General features: G+C 37.9%; 1 long non-coding RNA gene across 1 annotated transcript; it reads right to left on the bottom strand.

Annotated features, from left to right (window-relative positions):
- Positions 1–1,633: 1,633 nt before the first annotated feature.
- On the bottom strand, positions 1,634–24,329 carry LOC309503582. The gene is made up of 2 exons (XR_014207753.1): positions 24,023–24,329; positions 1,634–1,947 (listed from the first exon to the last, which is right to left on the bottom strand). It is a non-coding gene; the product is annotated as an uncharacterized lncRNA (long non-coding RNA).
- Between the last annotated feature and the right edge of the window lie 79 nt (positions 24,330–24,408).

Below are 24,408 nucleotides of genomic sequence, written 5' to 3'. Positions count from 1 at the left end.
AGCAGCATCCTTTAAGGTCAACACAGAGAATCAACAGAAACGCAAATGTCCTAAGAGAGAGGGCAGTTGTTATTACTGTGGTAAGCATGGACATTGGAGAAAAGAGTGTAGGAAAAACAAAAATAACTTTAGAGAAGTTAACAATGTTACTTGTTGAGGTGTTAACCATTTAGGCTGTGAGTGCTTAATTTCCCCAATTAACCCTCTGAGGTCGAGAAACGCGCCGACGCGTTTTGCTGGATTTTTTTCACATAGCAGCAACATAAACTTAAATTACTCCGTCATTTATGGTTATACAGAAAAAAGAAATATAAAAAAATAATCTGTGACATTTCTACTTTTGTATGTGTCCACTTACAATCAAATCAAAACATTGTGCTTTTGTAAAATAAAGAAAATAAACAGGGTGTGCGTTCTGCCTCTCCGTCGCGGTGAACTTTTTTTTCTTGAGCACGTCTATAAACTGAAACAAAACTCAGCGAATTCTTCTCACACATTTATGAGCCATATATACCTTTATACACATTTAAGTGTGTACTTTTAAATGATCGGATTCAAACTGAAAACAAATATTCTCTGTTTAAGTAATTTGTATAAAACCAACAGGATGTCCAGTATCTCAAATGCTTGCTAATTACTTTTTAATTCGACACGCCCACTCGCGCGAAAGAGATTCACATGCAAATCTCCACATGGGACGCGAACGCCCTCGTTACCTCAAACACAAAACACCAAAACACTTCACAAGTCTCTGCTTTTCGTCGAGTTTGGAAGACACGTCTGAGCTTACATTGGATTTACCTAAGAAGAAGAAGAACGCGATTTGAAGACAAGAAAGATGTAAGGTAAGAAATTCTTACTTATTAGTTTATGGTATTGTTGCATAAACTTCACATTACAGTTTAACTGTTGCTAGATATATGGTGAATATTATACTATTTAGACCCGTGTTTCCTGTTAAATACTGTTTGTGGATATCTGCTCAAACATAGATATGTATAACCATAATGTTTAATATTTTGGAGCGCGATGGCGTTTGAATGTATCATATTTTGGAGCGCGCTGTGGGTTTGAATGTATCATATTTTGGAGCGCGAGCGCGTTTGAAAGGAAAAATGCACCAAACATTAGGCTTTATGTTTTTACTATTATCTCATTTCATATCATCATAACGAATGGAAACATTTAGCGTAGTTGTTCTTGAAATCTTTTGGAAGATTTAATTTATTGTTATTATTATTTTATGCAGCACTGCGTAGCCTATGCCTACAAGGCAGGGATGGAACTTAGCACCCGCCACCAGCCAAATGCGGGTGATTTTGTGTTGTGGCGGGTAAACTCGCTTCACCTACCGGCCACCGTGGCGGGTAAATAAAAATAGCATACTGTTTCACACGGACGGCGGACACTTCTAGAGGAGGACACCTTCAAAGAAAATGTGGCGTTACATCGCAGGCTTTAAGAGCTGGTTAAGAGGTCTGCAGAGAAAACATCTTTGCATTGACTTAACATTGAAATCACTCGCGCGTCCGGTGTGAACGCACCGACGCGACGGTGGAGCGTTTTTAAGATTTCCACTCTGGAGGATGGTTTCACTTTTTTGCGTTTTTAAGCCCCAAAAACGCCGTCGCCGTCTAAACGAAAGGCACATCTGATCAAATATTTTTACGTTTTCACCCGCGAGCGTTCTCGTGTAAACAGGGCCTATTAGTTTCATTTTTGGGACTAAAAACGTAAAACTGGAAGCCATAAAATACCACGAATCATCCAAATGCCACATCCAGGTAAAAAAGAGAAATATTTATAAGAGAGAAAGCGTGTATAAGAGAGAAAGAGAAAATGTCAGTATTTCATTGAGACTTGAGATTAAATAAACTGCTTAAAGGGATACTCCACTTTAAAATGAAAATTCTGTCATCATATACTCACCCTCATGTTGTTTCAATCCTTTATGAATTTCTTTCTTCTGCTGAACAGAAAGGAAGATATTGAGAAAAATATCAGTAAACAGACAGTTTCTGGTTTCATTGACTTCCATAGTATATATTTTTTCCTACTATGGAAGTCAATGGTACCAGAAACTTTCTGGTTACTGACATTCTTCTAAATATCTTCCTTTCTGTTCAGCAGAAGAAAGAAATTCATACAGGTTTCAAACAACATGAGGGTGAGTATATGATGACAGAATTTTCATTTTAAAGTGGAGTATCCCTTTAAGTATTGTAGATCTTGTACTATTAATTTTCACATGCAGTTACATTGTCGGTTAAAAACAAGAAAGTGGCTGGTAAAAACATTGAGTGGCTGGTAGATTTTGAAATCCACCAGCCACAGTGGCCGGTGGACAAAAAAGTTAATTTCCATCCCTGCTACAAGGCACAACAAACCTGGTGTTCATTATATATTGTTGGAAACGTGTGTGTGTGTGTGTGTATTCTGTGAATTTTAAAAAGAAATTTTAACCAGAAAAATCTAAAATCTATTCCCAAAATCGTGCAGCCCTATAGTTTCTCTTGATATCAGTATGTTCACGGTTTTTTCTTTTTTTCTTTTCTTTCAGGGACCAGATGCAACTGAGTCCTGCTGACTTCAACATTCACATGAGTCTCTGTATATGAACATGGTAAAGTGAAAATCAAACACCTTGGAAATGAAAGGTATGTACAATGTTTTTAGGAATGGCACAAAGGTCTCTGTCTTTGGATCATTGTTTTCAATGTGCTCTTTTGTCATTTGTATTTTTGGATTGTGTTGTGTTGTAAATAAATCCAAACAATCTAAAAGCCATTCTTTTTTAAATCTCCTCATTCTTTGTGCAAGGTTGCTCTGAATGACAGGGCCTGATCGCTCCTAATAGGGCAGTTAGGGGAGTGTCTTTGTCTTTCTCAGGTGTTGAAGGCTTACATATTCATGAGATGATCACGCCTCTTCGCATATGGCTTTGTCACACAAAACACGTCTTAGAAATTTTAAATCAATATATTGTCTTATCTGAATGAGCAGTCAGGGTGATTTTCACATAGTTTTGGAGCAAATATTCTAGGCTATGTCATACAATTTTCAAAAGTCTTGTGAAGAAATAATCAGTATGGGTTTCATGGCCTTATTTCAGTGAGAATTTTTTTTTTGTATTTTCACAAACCACGCATAAATGTCATTATCTCAAAACTACAAACTTTTACATACATGCTGCTGATATATTATTGTAGCAGAGTTTGTGCTGAATACAGTGTAATTAGACTTTAGCCATGAAAATGTCACTAGTAACAGAAAAAACCACAAATGTCAGAGCATGTCAGAACACCTCCAGGGCCCAGAAAACAGCTCAGACCTCAGAGGGTTAAAACAAAGATTAAATCCCCCCCCCCCCCTCTCTTCAGGGAAGAACTGAAGTGCAACAGGCCTCGGGGGGCAACCCTGTGGTGAAGACTTCCTCATAGGTTTCCCCTTCTCAGTAGTTTATTCCCACCTTACTGGTCCATAGATGTCAACTCAATTAAGACTAGGTTAAGGAAAAACACTATATGATCAAACAAATTTATGTAATACGGTTATATGTGAAAACTATACGATCACCAGAAGCTTACTTTGATAAGAGTTAGACTTAAAACCACAATTCGATCAACAGACGTATGGAAGAATGAAGTCCATGCATGAATACTTCTGGCCTGCCGTTTCTTTGTTTTCTTGTGTTTCAGGTATATGTATATGCCGTGATGTCTTCACAAGCGGCAACCTGGTATAAAGCATCACCTCAGATATCCATGAACAAGCCTCATGAGGGACGAGTCATCGGAGCAACTCTACGTGGGAAATGGACTCTACAGGAAACAGACTTCACAGCTATTCAGGCGACATGGATTTTCAAGACTTCCACTACATGGATTTCTGTGTTCTCATGTAGTTCATATGACATGTTAACACCCTGCGTCGTATACATGTGTCAGTTTACTTTAAAGAACTACACTTACGTAAAACCAGGACACAACACAGAATAAGTGATTTGTGCCTGTAATTTTTTTTCAAGTTACATGATTAGAAGATCATGATGCTAACAAACATAAGCTACAGAATTAACTTATGAAGGTTTACATTTGTATTATGTGAGAGTTATTAGAGCTCTCAAAGGGGGTACTGTGGAGTTACAAATTTAAGAATCTGTTTAAGATCTGCTGATCTTATGTCCTTACATAACATAACATGACAAACCTAAGGTAGAGCACATTGAATTTAGCATTTAAGGTTATGATGATAATATCAGCTGTTATTCCAAGTTTCCAGCAAGAGATGCCTGCCAGTCCTGTTCTCTATTGTAAGTTAAATGAGTCAGATTACTGAGACTCTCACCCTTTGTCTTTAATAGCTCTTGGAGCCCCTGTCCCAGTCTTTGAATAGTTATGCTGATTGGATTAGGATTGGTAACACTCTAGAGTCTGGGCAGGTTCCTAAACCTGTATACTTCATTTGCATTAGGGCTGTAATCTCCCAGTCGATTAGTCGATTATTTGGTCGATACGTTCTGGTTCGACCAAAATTCTGATTGGTCGATTTTTTGCCGCGTTCAGTTAATCAGTTTTGCCGCGTTCATTTCATCAGGTGGAAAGCACTAATTGCTAATGGGGGTGTTTTCAGAGCACCGCTGTTTCACAGGTAACAGTCTGTCTTCAGAACACCCCCCTTGTTTTCACGTCTTTTGGATTAGCCCAACCCACTGGAGAAGAAAGACAGATTGAAGAAAGTAGGCTACTAGAAGGTTTGCTGAATATTATTACTTGATCTGGTTTGTTTAATAAATATAATTTTTGTTATTAAAGTGGACGTGCCTTTTGTGTTTAAGAGTAAAAGCTTTAAGTTAATAGTCTATCTATTCGTGTCTCAGCCGCGAAGCTGAGCTCCTATGTTCAGCCTCGCACAGAGCGGCTGAAATTATAGTGTCTGTCAGTTATTATAATACATATGAAAAAAACAATTGTCTAAATTATGTTACATATTCCTCAAAAGTTCTTGTCATGATATCACTAGTTGACAACATCGTACTATTTTCGGAAATCATAGGCTATGATATTGCGCAGGTGCACGTGATGCAACGCTGTCAGAGCCGACAGACTCGTGTGTCAGACTCATTTCAGTGCAAAATAATTACGTCAAAAACGATTTAATACTGCAAATAGCCTACTAGTTTTTTATGTTTATTTATAATTCATTTAGGCGGACAACAAGGCGCACAGTGCGCAGCTAATTAATTTAAAGGGACAATGTGTAGCTTTTTAGGTATTTTATTATCTAAAATCTATATTTTTATTCATAAATATGCCCTCAATGGTGTACAAATACCTATGCCAATGTTCAGACTAATCCTCGTAAACGAAGAATTTATTATCTTTATATACATGGGACGGGTAAGTCCACGGAGGCTTCCATGTAGTTCCGCCATCTTGAAAAACTATAATAGCAGAGAGGGACAAAAAGTACTAGGCCAACGCATTTCCACAACGCGTTTCGTTCAGAGCCAGCGTCACGTGACTGAAGCCAGCAGAAGGAGGAGCAGAGCAGTGAGAGGCGCTTGTCACTGCCGCGGCAAGTTTAAAAGGCTGCACTGCACGGTTATTTATACACCGTTCATTCATACATACATATGAGTCACAGGATAAGGAGTCCTCGTCGTCGAAAAAGTCCAAAATAGATCGTAAAAGGAAACGTGACCGGAGATTACAAAAACAAGGGTTACTGTCAGGATAGCTAATGCAGGAGAAAGCTTTCAAAAGAGACCCTGAAGTTGCCTGCTTTCTTCTCGACAGGTAAGTCAATGTTACAGTCTTAATTACAAGCTTTTTTTTCATTGCTTGGTTGTGTACTTTATTATATAGACAGTCGAACATTTATAGTTAAAAGTTAAACAGGCTCTTTGATGAATAGCAGCTATTGAGTAAAGTAACGTTAGAGAAGGCTCTGATGATGATGATATCTAACAATGCACATACTTCAAAAAATATAACGAGTAAAGAAGGCATTACTACTAATTACCATAGTTAATGTTTTTGACAGTCAGTAGTTCATACTGTAACATTCTTTTTTTCGTTGTTTCAAGTTTCAGTTTGTTTTAAATAACAAACATGTTCACCCGAAGAAAAACTCGAAGTGCTATTATAAGACATCCTGTCATAGCTTTTAGGTACATAACGGCTACCGTAGATGCAACGCGCATTTGAAAAAGTGAGGCGCTGGAGAGCATTATTCGTTTGAATGCAAAATACAATTTCACCACTAGATGGGAGAAATTCCTACACAATGTCCCTTTAAAGTTGTTGTTTTTTCCTAACGTAATTTTTAGTCGATTTTTTGTCGAAAATTTCAGGGCCCGTATTCATAAAGATTCTAAGAATCCTCTCAGAAAACTCTTAATTTAGCTTAAAAACTTTTACGTTGGACTCTTAGCTTAAGAGCAATTCGGGACTGATCTGAGAGCAACTCTGAGTAAGGAAAAGACAAAAACTTTCATCTCAGTAAGGAGGCGGGGTTGACCCCGTTGCTATGTATGACACAATCTTTTGAAGACTGTGATTGGTTGGTTGTCCAAGAAGGGAAAAAAAAGTGATTTTAAGTATAGGGTCTATTCTAAGCCTTCACTTTGAAATTACATGCGTAATTTTTATTTTTATTTTTATTTACCATTCTGTTAATTTCCTATAAGGTATTTGCTTGGCTTAGAATGATAAAAATTGTTCCACTCTTTCCAATTACACTGATTGCTGGCATGTCTATTTAAGTGGTGGTTTGAATGTTGGTTTTAATGTATCAAACATGGAATTTTCCCAGTTGCCAAATATCGTAATGTAGTGATTACTTTCATTTCTGGCGCTATGGCATTTCTGTGCTGTGTCGGAGATGTTAGCGTGTCTCTAATAAGATCAGTCACAAACATGATCCCTGCACGATCTAATCTATAGCGTCTTATTAACTCACTGTTATTCATTGTCTGCAACACATTTCTTCTCCCTCTTCGTCTTTCTGCCACATCTTTCTGCCACATTTCAGAACATCTGACTGTGTTAAATAGGAATCCATTGTAATAAAGTTATTCTCATTATTATGCAATAGGCTATTGCTCTACCTGCTCTCCTCTCTCATCTCCTTCTCTCGTTCTTCTTCTCTCAGTCTCTTTATCTTTACCTGTAAATCTCCCCTTCCTGAAGATGAGCTTAGATTGATACAGTCTTTGTAAAGTGATTATTTATGTCGGTCGTTTAAAATTTCTATCGTAAAACAGCTGTTTAGTTTAGCCACTTGCACCTTATCTCGTGAAAGCGTTGCGTTGGGATTCGCGCGCGGCTGCGGCTCGCGCTTCTGTGAACATAAATTCCACTTGCTTTGATCGGTCACATCAAACATTTTGCCATTGCCGACGAGCGGTGTTTGAGTGCTGAAGCAGCTCAGATGATGAGGTCGGTTATCGTCGCGATATGCGAATCATTGCAACAGTTAATATTAGGCAATTATTTCACAACGTACATTATACACTCAGGAAAAATTACCGAGGTCCGGACCTCGGAGACCTCAATGGTCGGTACGGCCCTGACTCGAAGGCTATTTGGCCGCTTGAGTTTCTAGAGATATTTTATTATTCTGGCCTTTTCAGCGCCGCCTTTGCGCCTATAGGCTATTATCCATGTTTTGTATCTCTTATTTTTTGTTCGCACATCTCTAACAAAGTGACTTTATTTATTTTTTTGTGGGGCTGCGATAAAATAATAATAAAAAAAATAGTGGGGCTGCGCTATGACTGGAGCCTATAAGGAAAGCATTCAACCCAGTGCCATGACAACACCGGCCCTCCAGGCCAATAAAACAGACCGGCCCACCGGGAATTCTCCCGATGCTCCCGATTAGCCAATCCGGGCCTGCTGCCCTCTAAATGTATACAAACTACAATGTACACTGCCTTAGTTAGACTTGATGACTGCAGCTACCGACAGCTTGTGTTCTCAATAAAGAATCCTGCTGAAGATACAACCAAGTCTCCTGGGCCCGTATTCATAAAGAATCTTAATGCAAAGAGTAGCTCCTAGTGACAAAATTCGAAGAAAATTCTTAGAAATGTGGGCGTTTACTCTTAAAATTAAAGAAAAAATCCTAGTAAAGAAAAAAGTAATTCAGAAAGCATCTTAACCCTTAAAAGAGGTCTTAAGGTCAAAATTGTTAGGAGCACGGACGAGGACTTTTAAGAGGCTTAAGAGTTTCTTTAGCAGAGGAGAAAATGGCAGAAATGGTAAATGGACTGCATTTATATAGCACTTTCACAGACCCAATGGCCACCAAAGCGCTTTACAATATTGCCTCACATTCACCCATTCACTCACTCATTCATACACCGACGGCGGTGTCAGCCATGCAAGGTGATCCAGCTCGTCGGGAGCAGCTGGGGTTAGGTGTCTTGCTCAAGGACACCTCGACACTTGGTCAGGTGGAACCGGGGATTGAACCACCAACCTTCCGGTTTGAAGACAATCTACATGAACCACTGAGCCACTGCCGCCCCGAAAGAAAGACGAAGAGGGAGAAGAAATGTGTTGCAGACAATGAATAACAGTGAGTTAATAAGACGCTATAGATTAGATTGTGCAGGGATCATGTTTGTGACTGATCTTATTAGAGACACGCTAACATCTCCGACACAGCACAGAAATGCCATAGCGCCAGAAATGAAAGTAATCACTACATTACGATATTTAGCAACTGGGAAAATTCCATGTTTGATACATTAAAACCAACATTCAAACCACCACTTAAATAGATATGCCAGCAATCAGTGTAATTGGAAAGAGTGGAACAATTTTTATCATTCTAAGCCAATCAAATACCTTATAGGAAATTAACAGCATGGTAAATAAAAAATAAAAAAAGGATGTATATACAAATATATAATGTGTGTGTGTGTGTGTGTATGTGTGTGTGTGTGTGTGAACGGTCAAATAGGAAAAATGACGCATGTAATTTCAAAGTGAAGGCTTAGAATAGACCCTATACTTAAAATCACTTTTTTTTTTTTCTTCTTGGACAACCAACCAATCACAGTCTTCAAAAGATTGTGTCATACATAGCAACGGGGTCAACCCCGCCTCCTTACTAAGATTAACGTTTTTGTCTTTTCCTTACTCAGAGTTGCTCTCAGATCGGTCCCGAATCGCTTTTAAGCCAAGACTCCTACGTAAAAGTTTTTAAGCTAAATTAAGAGTTTTCTTAGAGGATTCTTAGAATCTTTATGAATACGGGCCCTGGTCTTCGCTTCTGAGTTTCCTACACATACTCTACAGTTGTGACGTATTTCCCTAATATTGAATAGGGTTTTATTTTAGCCCTCGCTCATAGCAGACTGATGATGGCTGGAGGGGAGTGGTCGAGGATATTCAAACCAAGCCATCAAACTGACGTCATCAGAGAAAGAACACCATTCCAGAGTGGAAGTACATGTTCAGAATTTGATTAAAGATTACCATGACAAACACATTTTTTATGTGCATTAACAAAGTTAACTGACAACAAGAACATTCCAAACAAGAACATTCCAATGAACAAAAAATTTATAAAAAAAATCTCCCTACAAATAATCCAGAATTGAAGTCAAATGATAATAATCCTACTCTGTCTGTTACACTTCATCACACCTGAAATCACTGATCAAGTGAATCTCCTGAACTTCTCCAATCTACAGTAGATAATTTCTAATCCATTTATGTTGTAACATCTGCTCTAATGTCGGCCGTTTCGTTGGATCCCGGGCTAGACACTGGCTAATCAGATCACTGCATTCTGAACTTAAATTTTATTAAGAGAGAGCTGGTTAGTCATGACTGTATTGTTCAAGAGACATCAAATAAAGAGAAAAGGAATGACTGATACTGGCGTCTTTATTCCATGTGGAACACTCGGCATACATTACAACAACTCTCTTTCTTAGCAAATGCACAAATCATCTTATGCAATACATTACTGCCACCTGCTGGAGTAACTCAGTACTCATCACATAATAGATATACTCATTACATCTCTTTTCCTTGTCTTGTCTTTTTTTCTTTTTTTTTCTTTCTTTTTTTTTACACAATTATTTATATTAGTATAACATAATTACCAACAATTCACACCAGTCCAACCGTAAAAAAATCAGCAATCAATTAATCAAAAAAAATTTATTTTATTTTTTCGTTCAAACTATAAGTCCATTTGAACAGGTGGTTTTCGAACTCGATTAGATCTCCGTAAGACAGGAATGTCAGTCTTTGGCACAGATAAATCAAGTTCAGGAATTTGGCCTGCAGAGTAAAGCGTATCCGAACATAGCATTTCATTGCAGATCAACAGAGGGCATTTCACAAGACTGCATTTCTGGAGACAGCAGCTCCAAGGTTGGCTCAACCAAAGGACATTTCTCTGCAGTCTTAAGCAAACTCTGTCGATTTCTCTGTAAGGTCTGCCCATCTTCTGTTTGAACAAGATATGATCTTGGTTTTACCTCTTTTAGGACTGTAGCTTTCTTTCTCCATCCACTAGGCTCCTCAACTCTAACTACATCTCGTTCAGAAAGAGGTTTCAGTTGCCGAGCTCCCTTGTCATAGTATTCTTTCTGCTTCTCTTTAAGATGTTGCATCTCTTTCAATGACAAACTGTTGTTTTCTTTTTTCAGGGATGATTTTAGCAGTGTGTCACGCAGTTTACGATTCATCAATAAATCAGCAGGAGATAATCCACAACTGAGTGGAGAGGAACGGTAACTCAACAGAGACAGATTTTCATCAGAATTGCTTGCTGTGCTTTTTTCAAAACTCTTTTTACAATTTGTACCCCTTTTTCTGCTTTACCATTTGCCTTTGGATAAAGGGGGCTTGAAGTAGTATGCTTAAAGCCATACTGTTCTGCAAACAGTCTGAATTCACAACTATTATACTGAGGACCATTGTCACTTTGCACAATATGAGTAATTCCATGCCTTGCAAAAATGCATTTCATGCACTGAATCATGTCATTCGATGTTGTATGACGGAGCCGTTCAACTTCAGGATAATTGGAATAATAATCGATAACCACCAAATAATCCTTACCATTCAACTGGAAAAGATCAGTTCCTACTTTTTGCCACGGTTCAGTAGGATGAGCAGCTATCATCATAGGTTCTTTAGCCAGTTTATATTGATGACTCAGACAGACCTGATGATGAATTTCTCAATGTGCACATTAATTCCTGGCCAAAAAAACAGCTTGTCTAGCTCTTCTCTTGCATTTTTCAATGCCAAGATGCCCCTCATGAATTCGACGAAGCATATCTTGGCGCATTGACACTGGAATGACAATTCAGTTTTTTCTCAACAGCATGCTCTCAACCACACTCAGTTCTGCCCTTAATGGAAAATACTGTGGACACTTGCCTTTGATCCATCCATGACGAAGATGTGCAATAACCCTCTGTAGTTCAGCGTCCTTTGCAGTTTCCTCCGCAATGAGTCTTGACATCTCATCTGAGACATGGCTCGATGAAAAATCTTTGGGACTTGATCCCAAATGGAAGTTGAAGAAAACAAAATCGTCCAAAGGGAGTATTAAATGTACAATACTTGCTACTCTCAGAATCCAATCAGATCTGCCAGAACCCTTGAGATGCTCTAATTTACTAAAAAACTTAGCACCTGACATTTCACTAATGATCTCTTCACGGGTGGGCATCTGGTAATGTTCTCTTTTGATGCTATCATTGAGGTCTTTAGGGTCTAAGCACACTCTTAAGTCACCATTAGGCTTCTTTACACAAGTTATGGACTTCACCCAATCTGTAGGTTGTTCAATCCTTTGTATGACTCCTGATTGGGTCATGCAATCCAATTCCTGCTTCAAGGGACCTCGCAGAGGTGCAGGGACCCGCCGAGGAGCATGCATGACTGGTGTAGCATCATCTTTCAGTTGTTTTTTATAGGTAAATGGCAATGTGCCTTGACGTTCAAAAACAACTGGAAATTGTTTGACAATGTCAGTTACATTGTCACAGACAGTCTGTAAGACTGCAGTTTCCCTGTTGACTTGATACAGTCTTTTAACCAAATGAAGGTCTTCACAAGCTTTATCTCCTAGAAGAGATTCATGGCCATTGGGAACTACAACAAACATCAAACTTTCCATCTTTCCTTTTACTTGTAGTTTTAATCTACATACTCCTTGTGTCCATTGTAGGCTTTAAGGGGAACTGTATGATTTTTAATTAGAGGTTTTTATTTTAATGCTTTGACATCTCTGATGTTAATTAAATAAACTTTTGCACCCGTGTCTAATTTAAAAGGCACTATGGTCCCATTAGCCACAAGAGGAACAATCCACTTCGAAGACTTCACTGAATCCTCACTGGATACACATGTTGCAGCATCCTGATTTGTATTCTCTTCGGAAACCATGTTCACATAAAATGAATCACTCAAGGAGTCACTGTCATCTGCCTCCTCCACTACATACACTTTATTTTCCCTCTCCATGTCTTTTGAAAAACACATTTTTGCAAAGTGGTTCGGGTCATTACACTTCGAACACCTTTTACTGAAAGCTGGGCACTGTCTGAACTTATGTTTGGTCCCACAACGCTTGCAAGAGAATGTTTCATTGTCATTATCTCTGAAACTTCTTGAGTTACCTCTTTTCTTGTCTCTGAATTAAATGGTGTCTACTGCTGCACTCTGAAATGACATGGCTGACGAATTAGCCCCATCAAACTGCTTCACTTGCTGTCTCGCTACTTCACTGGACTGGCAAAATTTGACAGCATAATCCAAGGTGAGTTCTGATTCTTATAACAAACTTTCTCTCAGTTTCTTATCAAAGATACCAAAAACAATCTGATCACGAATCATTGAATCCCTCAATTCATTAAAATTACAAGTCTTTGCCTTTATCTTGAGATCTGTAAAAAAGTAATCAAAAGCCTCTCCTTCATGCTGCATTCACGTTCTGAATACATACCGTTCATATGTCTCGTTATTCCTTGACAAACAATGAGCATCACATTTTTCCAATACCTTGTCCAGTTTCTTCTTGTCTGCCTCTTCCTCAAATTTAAAGGTGTTATAGACCTCCACGGCATCAGCTCCAGCAATGGTAAGTAACAGGGGAATCTTTCTTTCATCCACAGCAGCTCCTTGTCCAACAGCGACAACATACAACTCGAACTGCTGTTTGAAAGTCCCCCAATTTGCATCAACATTTCCACACAGCTTCAATGACCCTGGTAGTTTAATGGCATCCATTGCACTTTTCTGACCCCACTCCTGGTACCATGTATTGTTCAAGAGACATCAAATAAAGAGAAAAGGAATGACTGATACTGGCATCTTTATTCCATGTGGAACACTCAGCATACATTACAACAACTCTCTTCCTTAGCAAATGCACTTCATCTTATACAACACATTACTGCCACCTGCTGGAGTAACTCAGTACTCATCACATAATAGATCTACTCATTACAATGTCCATGTAACTCTGCATCTATGAAAACATAATCTAAAACATGATTCATTTAATATATAATTTCCTTATCTTTACTTTTAAAGTGAAGTATGTAGTTTCTGCGACACTAGTGGCACCAAGTGGAATTACAAAATAAAGCATATTTTCAAAAAACCTTGCAAATACCCCTTTTGTGCATCGCATCTTTTTTCTCTAACGAGTGACGAATGTCATCTTGTCTTATTTCTGGCCCTGTTTTGACGTAAAGGAAATGGAGTCGATTCCTAAGAGATCTCAGTAAAACTAGAAGTGGGAGGGGTAACTTGATTTACGCACCGCCGTCACCCTCATGTCGTCTTTTTGATCTGAATGGTATGTGGAAAACACTTGAGTTTTGCCACAGACTTGTCCCACCGCCTAGAACGCAACTGTGCTTTTTCAAGCGTCTCCATACTTGAAAAACAGCGGAAAACTACTTTTAAACAGGAAATGACGGAATATTTACATATATATTTACACAGGGTCTTACGTACATATTTACAGAGGGTCTACTCGCACAGGATTTGTATTACCTGAGGTCATTTTTCCGGACCTTTTTACAGAAGGTACAAGTCGCTGTGACCTTTACTGACAATGTCCGTAATAATTACTGAGATGGCACATTCAGACAGGACTAAAATCACTGAGAAGCTCTGGTGATAATTACTTTACCCCACCTCTCCATGTTAAACTAGTCATGTCCGAATAGGGCTTAAGAAAAAAAGAGAATGTGTGAAAAAAATAAACCATGTTTTTGTCTTTTCCTGAATCACTACGGTATGTCTATAATAAGGAATAATTGACGACGGGCCGTTGAACTATTAGAAAAATAATGCACACCTGAGGTGGTAATGCCGTTAAACCTTGGTTACCTTTCAGAGCAATCCTATTGTTTACTATATTTATTTGCTGGATCAGTGTCGTTGTTGGCTTTTGTTCTTTTGCTGTTGTCAGCTAGCCTAGAAATCTAGACGCACCCTAGCGGCAGCAAAATTGATTTTGCAGCCAGTGTAGTCTAGCAACTCTCCATTGACTTTCGAGCTGGAAAAACCAAACTCTAGTCAGGCCAATCACATCGTGTATAGAGTCGGTGGGCGGGCTTTACATAATGACGGCAGAGTTGTGTCGGTTACGCGTGAATTCCCTGCTACTTGAAAACAAAGAAGAGCTGCTGCTGGCGAACAGCGGTCTTTCGAATCGGCTTTGTCCGTGACTCTGGAGGACTTGGAGTTAAGCTTTTCTTTGAGAAAAGAACAAAAAACTACACTTAAGTCATTCTTAAAACAGGAAGATGTGTTCGTAGTTTTGCTGGCCAGATACGGCAAAAGTTTAATCTAGCTCCTCTGTTGGGAAAATGCTCTGGTTGGTTGTAGCGCTGTCCTATTGCATGCAGAGCGAATTTGAAAGACAGCCGTTTATCCCGCCCCTCGGATTGAGCCGTGACAATGGTGAGTTGCCAGACCTAACATCTTGACGTAGGTCTGGTTTGCCAAGCTAGTTGTCAGCTGTAAAGACATTTGAAATAACTGTAATCATTTGGTGAAGTGATAGGGAACTGTAACTGTAAATGTACACTCAGGATGTTGGGGTTTCCAGAGACCCCAGACAATGAAATGTGATTTTGTGATATAATAATGTAATTAATTTTTTTTAAACAAATATAATAATAAACTCACTTTATTAAAGCTTTTACTTTACATTTGTGCAGTGCTGGGTGGGATTTAAGGTATTGTTTAAATTTATATAAATAAATTTAAAAAAAAATTTAAATAGGGTATGTATATATATATATACACATACATATCAACTTTTTATGTACAATACACTTTTAAAAAGATCTACATTTCTCATTGTCTCATTTGCGGTGTATGTGTGTGTGAACCCTAGGATGTGCTATAGGGTTGTGTTGTGGCTGATTTTGTTTTTTTATATATATATATATATATATATATATATATATATATATATATATATATATATATAAATAGTTTTCATTTCCCCAATTCATTTTAATCGAACATCCTGTGAGGGACTTTTTTTCATGCTAACATACAACCAGATATCATTCCAATTTATTTTTAATCACAACATCAAGTCTCATTTTATGTAGATGAAGGGGATTGTTTTTGTAAAAAAAAATTAAAGACCCCAAACAGTGCATAAGGGTTAACTGATTTAATTCACTTTGTTTATTAGACTGTGAGGACTGATTTTATTTTTATTGGGAGACAGCTAATCAGACAAGTTGCATTGAGCTGCTTGGAGTTGGAGTTCTGGACTTTTTAAGGCAAATCTTCATATCTCTTAATAACTATTACATGTTTTATTAATAATATTTGTATTTGTGAAGTAAACATTTATTTTAAAATCAACAACATCAGTAACACAATAGTTGAAAGAGTCCAGAAGGTAAATACAAACTCCTAAGCAGATATTTGAATTTTGAATCGTTATCCCAAAATCAAACATATCTCAAAAAAGATAACATATCTTATCTTGGATGTCTTGTTGTAACTATGAAGGTTAGACAGTTTAATAGGGATTGGTTTCCGCCAATAGAGGGCGCTTGTGCAACCAAAGCAACGACATACATCCGAGTCTAGAAGAAGAGAGAAGTGAGCGAGTGAAGGGAACATAAATGTGAAGTTGAACACAGCCGTTCATTCTGCTCTAAATCTAATGTTTTTCAGACTGTGAGTACATTCATTTTATCATTTATTCGGAGAAATCTTAATTCAAGCTAGCCTACTAAACGAGTGATTCATGGAAATGACGGAATATTTACGTATTACAGAGGGATTACCTTAGGTAATTTTTCCTGAACTTTTTACAGAAGGTAAAAGTCTCTGTAATCTTTACTGACATTGTCTGTAATGATTACCGAGATGGCACATTCGGACGGGACTAAAATCACCGAGAAGCTCTGGTGACCTCTCCATGTTAAACTATAGTCCCGTCCGAATAGGGCTTAAGAAAAAAAGAGAATGTGGGGAAAACAAACAAACAAACAAACAAATAAATATGTTTTTGTCTTTTCCTGAATCACTACGGTAAGTCTATAATAATTAAGGAATAACTGACGACGGGCCGTTGAACTATTAGAAAAATAATGCAGTCTAGAAGAAGAGATAAGTGAGCGAGGGAAGGGAACATAAACATGTGAAGTTGAACACAGCCGTTCATTCTGCTCTAAATTTAATGTTTTTCAGACTATGAGTACATTAATTTTATCATTTATTAGGAGAAATCTAAATTCAAGCTACTAAACGAGCCAGTTCATTGAGTGATTCACTCAGAAATGATCCGACTGATGTTGTACATTACTCGGCTTGTGAAACTTAAAGGTGCATTGCGCAAGTCTCTGAGTTTTTGCAGAACTATGCCCCCTCTGGCGGCAAGCGAAACTGCAGCCAGAAGTGTGCACGCTCACGGACAAAAGTTTTCTTTTTTTTATCTTACGTGGAGTTTGCGTTGGTGTTTGAAATGAACTACAAGCCGGTCTCTTAGAATCCCTCTTCTACGGAGAATGGCGGCGAATACACAAACCTGCCAGACAGCCAGGTGAGCGTGCCGTGAACGCGCATGACGTCACGCCCAGTCTAAAATTCCGGCCCGAATCCCTCTTATTTATTTTACTTTACAGGATTATAGAGACAATCTCAGTGATCAGAGAAGGGCTCATTCAGCCCATCAGGCAATTTTTTAAGCATGTATGGGTTAGAAAACGGGTATTTTTAACATGAAAAGTTATATATAATATATATATGTATACAAGGTTAAACATTGAAAGCAATCTTTGACTTTTCAAAGACTTTTTGTTTTTTATGCCCATCAAAGAAAAAAACATAGTAATTATAGTCTACTAGAAAAATAGACGGCAGTGGGATCTTGGCCAAAAATTTGCATTTGTGAATAACATTTTTACCAAGAATCATAAACAAATGAACAATGTACTGAATATGCGAATTTGGATTATGATAAAGAAAAATAATACTGAAGGTGTTAATACATATTTTGGCATTGTTTTTTTCTGAGAGATAGGTACACAACTCATTCCAAAAAACTTTAACACAAACACATTCACAAAAAAAGATGTACAATTGTCTCTTCAACATCACAGAAAGTGCATTTATCTTCTATGTTTTGGATATACTTATTGAGTACACTATCACAGGGGTAATATCTATGTAATATTTTAAATGTAACTTCTTTTATCTTGTTTGTTAACAAATATTTGTGTGGAAGAGACCAGACCACTCTCCAATTAATATTGTATAACGCCATCCACTTGAAAGATGATGCTGGAATAGAGTTGCTGTTCATAAGATTACGAACAAGATGGTTATTGAATTTGTCATCAGTAATCAAAATCCCTTCAATTGAAATAGAAGTGTTATACAAAGATATAGGACTATAAGTTTGCTCTACTTTCAAGAGAGTTTTTATACCACTAGGAATGGCGTTTAATACAATATTATATTCCTTTAACGAAGCCCCAAAAACAAATTTTCTGGAGAATTCTGGAAATGAATAAAACTGACCATTGTCATCCATCAGCTGAATAACAATATATATGTTATTTAAATACCTTCTCTCAAAAAAAACAATGATTTATTTCTGTAAATAATATTCTGATTATTCCAAATAAAACAACGGTGAGGTGAAAAATTATGTTTGTAAACCAGTAACCATGATAATAAAACCTGTTGGGGATGTTTTGCTCATTTAATGGGTAGTTTACCAAGTGAGAAGGGGCACTGTAACAAAAATTCAATACCTCCAATACCTCCAAGCAGGCGTAATGATATGACGCAGCGCCTGAAAATAGTCCCCAGCTCGATAACTTCCAACGTGACCGGGACTAAGTTTGTCTAACCTATTAGACCTATTTTCAGGCGCTGCGTCATATCATTACGCCTGCTGCACCCATGGCACGGCAGCAAAGTTTCTTGATTAGCCTATTACGCAGGAATGAGAGTATAGTTCCTAGCCATATCAGCCTAGAAAATCGCAACTTTTCATTTTCCGTCGGTCTTAGTACACGATATAACTACAGAAGAGTCAAGTTTTAGATAGGAAAAATATCAAAACTCTTTGGTCATTTTTTTGAGAGAGATGCTAATGGTCCTGTCCGATTCAATGATCTATGCTAAGCTATGCTAAAAGTGGTACCGCCAGACCCGGAGATTGGCTGAATGGATTCGAAAACGGTAAAACTCAACTGTTTAACTCTGGGGTAGTTGTAAAATGAGCCTATTTCCCCCAAAAGTGGAGTGTCCCTTTAAAGACCATATTTCACATTTTGAAATGTTGAGAGAGAGGCCAGAGATCTGAGAAAATTCTTGAATGGTCTCCAATGCTTTAGGAACTTTCGTTTAATCTTTTAGGAAAATGGTGGTGTCGTCTGCGAATTGGGAAATTTGTATTTCTTTATAATGAATTCTAATACCTTTAATCATATTATTCTAGTTGACCATTAAATTTAAAATCTGAGTAACTATCAAAAAAAGAAAGAGTGAGATAGGGAACCCCTGTCTTATTCTTCTGTGAATAGGAAATGTAGGTGTTGTTCCAGAAAAAAGTTTAACACAACTACTTCCTCTAACATATAATGTTCTCACTGCATTGATAAAATAATTATTAAAGTCAAAGAAATGTAATTCACTAAAATGAAATTATGGCTAACTGTATCGAAGGCTTTTTAGAAGTCTAAAAACATAATTAGAGCAGGATCCAAAACCAAATCACAATAATCATTCAGATCGTTTGATATGTGTCGTCCCTTCATAAATCCTGACTGGCACTCATCAATAAAATCATCCAGGCCATATTTGAGTAATTTTGCCAGAACAGATGCCAAAATTTTATAGTCGTTATTTAATAATGTGATTGGGCGCCAAAAGAGTGTCTTTATGGGATTTTGGTACTAGAGTAATAACACCCTCTCTCACTGATGGAGGAAGGCATCCATTGACAAATGATTCTTCATATTCTGCCAATAAATATTTAGATAAAGGGTCACAAAACTGAAGTTAACCCATCACTCCCTGGAGATTTGTTATTTTTCAAGTTATTAATCCCTTCTTTAACTTCTTCCAATTATATATTTTATGAACATATAGAATTAAAATCATTACTAACCGTTTTTATCGAAATAATAGAATTTAGAACAGGAAAAGGGAATCCATGATGTTTCTAAAATAAAAGGTTCTAAGTCTGAGGAAACCAACCAAAGGTCAATACGCGACTGTAATGAGAAATTTTTGTTGCTTCAAGTAAACTGTTTAGTTGAGGGTTTTTTTAACCTCCAGATATCAATCAAGTCAAGGCTGTAACTTAAACGTAAAAGATCACTGGATTCACTGTTTGCTCTAGGAGGAAATCTATCCATTGAACCATTCATGACCAAATTAAAATCACCACCAATTATTAATTTAGCCTTAGGGTTATTACCATAGACTGTAAAAAAATATGGACGTAGTGTCCGTGACGTCACCGCAAAAGTGGGCGGAGTCGGCTGTCGCCATCTTGGCCTCGTGTCACCTTGCGTCACTCTCGGATAACAGAAAATGGGCAAAGAGGCGGGGCGTGGTTGAAGCTGGAGGAGCCTGGCTATGAAACCACGCTCTCGCGGCTCACCGCTCGACGTGATTGAGTTAGCTCAGGCTTGGGAGGTAATGCTATATGCTACTGAAAGTACCCTATGGAAAGTACTAAGTCTGCGACTGCACAGGGCCTCGCACTAAAGTGACAGTTGATGATGTAAAGCCAATGAAAAGTTCCTTTTTTTGCCCTTCGAAATATTATTAAAAGACATGGCTACAAGTGAGACTGTGTATCGTGATTCTGTACTATTCTGCTAGTTGAAAATGTATTATGCAGTAACTTAACTATTATTCTGAGAGAGTGTGTCTGACAGTGATTTATGTGCATAACAGTTACATGTCAGTCATTCTTTTTTTATAGTCTATGGTCCGTCAGCGCGGAATCGCTCGTCAAGTTCGTAGAGAGCTTATTCAGTCCATTTTAAATTCTGATTTTGGCCGCCTCTCAAATGGGTTAAACCATAGATATATTACCTATGAAGTTCAAGTAAATGCGCTAGAAAATCCGCGCTCATTCAAGGATGTGCATTTATTGCATGGACGGAGAAAGCGCCGACACCTGCAGGATTTCATCTGACGGTACATAAACATGTTATAATCTATCTGTTCCGTGAGAGCAGAACAAACGAGCCTTTATATCTATAGACGTTTTTAAATCTGAAAACTCCAAAAACCAACGAAATTGTCAGACATCCATTAGTGCATGTTCACAGAGGAAAACAACTGAAATACAGCGCTGGTTGTTCTCTCGAACGATACTCGACGACAACAACGGAATCCTAAGTCGTGGGCGAAGTAATGGGTGTATTAAATTGTATGAAATAATCCCGAAAAAAAGCACATACACTGCAGAGATGGCAAGTTCAGCAGCTAAAATTTGCTGAGGTGAAGTGAGTAGTGACGCGGCTAACAGCAAACAAACGGCTAGCATTGACATCAGCGGCAATCCACCTGTCACTCAAAAGTGGACACACCCTTAATTATGCAGAACTTTAAATATTAATCAACTAAACGGATGAGTTATAAAAAAAATTCACCCCCCTCACAGTTGTTATGAAGGGCAAAATTAGCTGTATAGACCAAAGCCACATAGAGATCCAGGCTGTAAACATGTTTTTTTTCTGCTGTAAAGTTGGTAATTTTAACATGGGGGAGATACAGATTTGACTCACTTCTGCAGCCAGCCTCAAGCGGCCAGTCAATGAATTGCAGTTTAACTCACTTCCGTGTTGGTTTCAAGAGAGAGACGGGGAGGTTGCCGCTTGGTTATTACTCATGGCAGAATTGACACAGTCTTCAATTTCACCTAATAACAAAGTGTTTGCATCTTTTGAACAGTACCCATAAACATTAACAATAATGAATTTACAATCATTTATATCAATCAGTTGCATTATCCAATGACCTTTAGAGTCACCCTTGCTCCATACACATTTTCCATGGAAAGTACGTGACACAATTGCAACTCCACCAGAGTGACTTTACCCGTGAGCTAACCACATCTCACCTCCCCATTGGTTTTTCCAAAATTTAAAATCCTCAGGGCACGAATGAGACTCTTGAATGAAAATTAAGTCGCTTTTGCACTCTTTGCAAAAAAGAAAAAAAATCTTTTCTGTAGGCGATTTGTTCTTGAATTTTTTTCCGTTATGCTGGTTGAAAGTCTCTTCACATCCAGATAGCAATCAAGTTAATATGGAGCCAGATCAGTCTTTTTAATATTTCATGCAAAAACTTGCACTTGTAGCCAATTTCACACGCATTAAACCTAATTCACATGCCCGAAAAAATATATTTATTCACAAAAATCATATATTCATATATTATATTAATAAAATACATTTCACAAATGTAAAACTACTTTTACCTCACCTCCCGATCTGAGTCTTTCGTTCATCCCGTGACATCCTCATAAACTGAGCTATGCAGTCTGTAGTACCGGATACAGAATTGATTAGTTCACGTTTCGGGTCTATCGACTTTGGGTTCGAGTCGTTCGTTCATCACGTGACAGCCCCATTGGCTGAAGCTATGCAGTCGGTACCGGATACAGAATTGATTAGTTCATCTCTTGGGTTTGAGTCGTTCGTAATGTCACATAACTGCTGTATGTTGTTATTAGGCTAGGTATCTTTATCAAAGTTTTCCCCACCATAGATAAAGTTTAAAGCATTACCAACTCTTTAGTACACAGAGGTGAACTAATCATTTCTGTTTCCAGTACAGAACCTTTAGGATCTTGCGCATATGCAGTCAACACAAAATGAACGAATCACTCTCTGAAACAACTCGGTAGTCCAGAGTCATATTAAAATTTGTTCGTGAATCTTCCATAAAATAAAAATTTACTTTAGAGTTTCATATTTAAAATACTTTAAAAACTGAAGAAAACAAACAAGAAGACTTACGGTGTCTGGTGATTCTGTTATATGATCTGTATGCCTTATCGCTTGTGGCAAATAGTGAAGCTTAAAAAGCGAAGAAAGTGAAGCGGAAGAAGAGCACTAGTGATGACATCTGCAAATCCAGAGGGACGGGCTCTGATGACATTGCAAATGGCTGTTTCTTTATAGGGGCATAACTTGAGGTAGGGGGTGTAATTTGTAGGGGTTTGGTTTGTAGTACTGCAGGACGCAGTCTGAGACGTTCTTTTATTTGCTCCCTGCTGTCACAGTGTCTAGTTTGTGTTCCCTGGTTACCACTAGATGTCCTCCTTCCCCACGGTGTCTGTCACATTCTGAACTACATTCCCCACGATCCCTGTTTCCTCATTGCACACAGCTGTCCCTTGTCACTAATCATTGCACTCAGCCTATTCCCCATTAGCATTGTCATTTCCCTGTGTATATAAGCCTGTCTGTTTTAGTGTTTGTCACGGAGTCGTTATTATATGTCACAACATATAATAATGGGGATATTTTGGGGATATTTAATCTAATTTTATCAATCAATAAATTCCTCTTGAAACAAACTTTGTTGTATTATTTTAATTTAATACTGTGAAGCTGCTTTGATACAATCTGTATTGTGAAAAGCGCTATACAAATAAACTTGACTTGACTTGACTTGACTTCCGGGTCAAAGTGTCTGTTATCAGCGAATTCTTTTCATGTGTGCCCAGACATTTTTGAAATCCCAACCTGCTGTTGTTTTACGGCCATGTCCGGAATAAAGAGTAGGCCTATGTATGGTAAACCTATATACATACAGTAAAGATGATATAAAAGGACATAAACCGTGATATAAGGTTTTGGCCATATTGCCCATCTCTAAGTCATTTGTTCCCTGCGTGACCTATTGCCCATCTCTAAGTTATTTATTCCCTGCGTGACCTGAAAAGTCACGTCCACAAACCTCTTGCATATTGTTTGGTCACACCACAAGGTGTCACTGTGGCCTCAAAGCTTCAGCACTGCCACTCTGAGCTCGATTGCTATGTCTGAGGTAAAACACACCCCCTGCATTAGCATACAGAGCAATAAATGTATAAATAAATAAATATTTAAATAAATAAAGGTAGAAATAAATACATTTACATAAATGTGAAAATAAATAAATGTGGAAAAAATATATAATTATACATAAATAAGGAAATAAAAGTATAGTAATTTAGTTTTGTTTGTTTTTTTTACATTTCTTCGCATATTTATGTATGTATTTATTATTAAGTCAGGTTTGGCATTCCATAATATCTTTCCTATGTACCTGGAACCTAATTATCTGGGGCGTCTCCAATCGAGACCCAAGCGTCTGCAGTCGACACTTAATAAATATATCTGGGGCGTGACGCGTCTACAATCGACACCCAATAATCTTTATACTTTGGCTCTGTGTCTACGGTCGACAAATGGCTTCGAGTTCGACGACGTCTCTCCCTAACTTGCTGCGCACCAATAATAAACAGACAGACTTGTTGCCTTTGGCTTGCTCAGTTGGGGATATTTTGGGGATATTTTATTTTATTTTATCAATCAATAAATTCCTCTTGAAACAAACTTTGTTGTATTATTTTAATTTAATACTGTGAAGCTGCTTTGATACAATCTGTATTGTGAAAAGCGCTATACAAATAAACTTGACTTGACTTGACTTCTGTTCTGCGTTTCTGGTCTGTTCTTGTTTGTTTCTTTTGTATTTGGACTGCTATGATGGATTTTGACCCTTGCATGGACGACTATGAGTTGGATTGCCCTGATATTAAAAATACTGTTCATGGATCTCTCTGTTTCCCAAGTGTGTTCTGTGACAGAACGACTCCGTCCAAGCAGAGATCCAGCGGTATAGATTT

Source organism: Leuciscus leuciscus (assembly GCF_965113295.1).
Source record: "Leuciscus leuciscus genome assembly, chromosome: 7".
NCBI classification, from domain to species: Eukaryota; Metazoa; Chordata; class Actinopteri; order Cypriniformes; family Leuciscidae; genus Leuciscus; species Leuciscus leuciscus.
Note: the sequence above shows the minus strand (reverse complement) of the source record. Positions and strands in the feature narration are given on the sequence as shown.